We start from the raw sequence: 3441 nt of genomic DNA, 5'->3' as shown, positions 1-3441 counted from the left end.
TATCCGTAGGCTTCTTGTTAACAACGCGGTCCCGTCTGTCAGCACTTGTAGACCGTCACTTGCAGACTTCGGTCTACAAGCGATGACCGACGGTATCACGCTGTTATAAAGAGGTCCACGGATACCAATGGCACTATGCTGCCTCTACTTCTGTAAGTAGGCTGTTTAGGTTTTTATGTTGGTAACGCCACGTAGCGCTCTGTATCAAAATCACTGACTGTGGTGTGTGCAGTCTGTGGCTGATTTGCATTGTTGGAATATTCGCTAGTGTAGTGTTGGGCAGTTGGATGTGAACAGCGCGTAGCGTTGTGCAGTTGTAGGTGAGCCGCCAGCAATGGTGGATGTGGGGAGAGAGATGGCAGAATTTTGAAAGCGGACGATCTATACTTGTGTCCATCAGAAAGAGTAAATTTGTAATACGGGATATCATGAACTGATACATATATGATGACATTTGAACATTATTAAGGTAAATACATTGTTCGTTCTCTATCAAAATCTTTCATTTGCTGACTATGCCTATCAGTAGTTAGTGCCTTCGGTAGTTAGAATCTTTTATTTTACTGGCAGTAGTGGCGCTCGCTGTATTGCAGTAGTTCGATAACGAAGATTCTTGTGAGGTAAGTGATTCATGAAAGGTATAGGTAATTGATAGTCAGGGCCATTCCTTTATAGGGACTTTTGTAAGTCAGATTGCGTTGCGCTAAAAATTTGTGTGTCAGTTTAGTGTTGATTAGAATAAGTAAGGAGAATAATGTCAGAGTACGTTCAGTTTGGCTCAGATGTTTGAAAATCAAATAACGTAGAGGTTTATCAGCACAGTAATTCATTAATATTTCAAAGGGGATGTTTCACTTCGATTAGAAAAGAGGAGGGATCCTGCTAAAGGTAGGTCAGAGGGCTTCAAGATGGCCTAGTGTAACGCTGAAAGTGATAGCAACGTGATACCTTTGGTCATCGCTTGTTGACCGAAGTCTGCAAGTGACCATCTGCAAGTGGTGATAGACGGGACCGCGTTGTTAAAAAGAAGTCTGCGGATACCAGTGACTCAATGCTGGCCCCTATTCCGATTGTGCAAGAGAGGGAGTCTTGCTACACGTCGGTCAGGGGGCCGAATATGGAGCAGTGTAACGCTGAAACTGGTAGCAAAAATTAAATAAAATTGAAAATTTAGACGACTGAAAGTGTTTTCATCTGACATTGTCTACTGAACATCCGAGGTCTCGCAGTCATTATGAATAAATACTGGCTTACAGAGACTTTACCTGTAACGGCGCTAATGCGGGGCACCGTTCTACGTCACACTCGAGCCCGACGGCGCTTCATACCGCAAGGCGACGACACGTGCGAAAAAAAGGCCAGAGCTCAGGTGTTTATGTGGTTTGTACCCAGAGCAAAAACTGTGAAAGGAGAAAGAGCACAGTGAGTGTGTAACCTCCCCCTCACTTATCGACCTTAATGACAGTGGAAAATTAAACCGCTTGTACCTAATGGAAATTTGGGAAAAGCAATCGTCACCGATGTTAATCTGTCGGTAAAGAGGGAGGAAAGGGTTACATCTAAATGAAAGGAATAATGCAAATGAAATTGGTGAAATTAATTTTGAAAAAGGGTAAAGTTAATGAAGAATGTAAATGTGCGGTCGTTACGTTAACAGTTAGCTGGCGTCAAATAGATATTTGAGATTTGGGGAAAATTACGGCCGCGAGTCCTATGAACAACTACTATAACAACTGGAAAAGAAAGGTTAATGCACTTACAATTAGCAACTGAAGGTTAACACGTGTTGTGTGAAAACTGAATGTTTGTCAGAAGTAATAAATTTCGCTACACTCTGACTTAATTTAGCAAAAGAATTAATAAAACCGGAAAATTGAAAGTTAATTTAGTGACTGAAATTAATACTGAAATTTGCTTCTGAAGCACTAAGAAATTAAATATAATAAGGTTAGTCTTGGGCTACCTCAACAATCATCTCAAAAGCTACATGAAACTATGCAATTTAGAAATAAGAGATTTAATTTTGAACTTGAATTAAATGATTTTGAACAATTAACAATAGTAAAATTTAGTATGTACCAAGCTGAGCTGCAGTCACAGGTAAGCTAAAATGTGCTAACAAAACTCGCACTCTTTATTTATGCTTGTGTAATCTAAATATTGTAGCCAGCTTTGAATACTTTAACTGAACTTTGAAATTAAAGCAGTGAAATGGAATGATATTACTTTAATGCTGGCGTTTGAATTTCAACGGCACTCGAGTTGATTTCGGAAAAGGATGGGGACCCTGTTTGGTAATGCAACTGGGACAATGAGCAACAAAGGTTCATGCTAAGTTGCTGTAATTTTGCGAGGCAAATGGAACAATTTGAAAAGCTGAGGTCTGCCATACAGTTCTAAAACTTTATGTGCTTCCAGTCTTCCTTGTTGGTTGATTGAAGGTTTGAAGCCGTCGATCGAGGAGGTGGCGACAGTCACTCATTGTCGGCCGTCGCTGTTGCGGAAGCTGGATGTTGGCGCGCCTTCTTCTCAACACGGTCACCAGACGAAACGGGCTCTTGATGTGTGCCAGCTAATGCTTCCCGTCCGCAACACCGTGTCAGAAACTATCATAGCAAGTCGAGCGCAATTATATGCTGCCAAACCCCGAAAGCGCGGCAACTCGTGGGAGCGTCACTCAACACACCTGCTCCACCGCCCTACTCCACCCTGACTCAGCTCTGCCCGCACTCCACGCGGCAGAGTTAACACTACCCAATATCCTAAACACTTTGGTTCTCCACACGACCTATCGATGTAATCGTTCCATAGCATAGTTTTCCCCAGGCAAGACCCAGTGTAAAAATAATGGAAATAGGAGGATATGCATTTCCGGCGTAACGAGTGGCGTTGCAGGACCATGATGTCCTTAGAGAAGGGCTCAATCATCCCGTGGCTGTCAGCAGTGCCAAATATTTCGAAAACGTAGCTCTGGTGCTGACCTCAATGCAACTTGTCGTTTCCATCGTGAAACGTATAGGACTCTACGCCCCAAAGGAAGGGGTGATTTCATTGACGTCCTTAATGACACCTCCCTAGGGACTTTTCGTTTCTGTTTTGAGCGGCGGTGTGTCTGAAATGTTTTCCTCGGCCGCCTATAAGAAGAACACAGTGAATTAAGCGCTGGGCGTCACGGTTCTGACCACCAACGCAGAGGCGTCAAGTGGAGGGGTGGAACGTGGGTAAGAGGGTGTGTGGCGACCTTACCATTGTGTGATACGTCCACGGTAGCACTGGGCAGGATTTTGGTGAACTCTGGTGCCAGTGTGTCATCATTAACCTAGCTACCTTATACATCGCATGAACTTTTGAACTCTGGTCTTTTATTCGCATGTACGGGAGACCTTGCTGTAAGAAGCGTCGCCGAATTAGATTGTGACGACTCAGGGCGGCACGCTTTCG

The sequence above is a fragment of the Schistocerca americana genome, chromosome 1, assembly GCF_021461395.2.
Source record: "Schistocerca americana isolate TAMUIC-IGC-003095 chromosome 1, iqSchAmer2.1, whole genome shotgun sequence".
Lineage (NCBI taxonomy): Eukaryota > Metazoa > Arthropoda > Insecta > Orthoptera > Acrididae > Schistocerca > Schistocerca americana.
The sequence above is the reverse complement of the archived record's forward strand: the minus strand, read 5'-3'. Positions refer to the sequence as shown.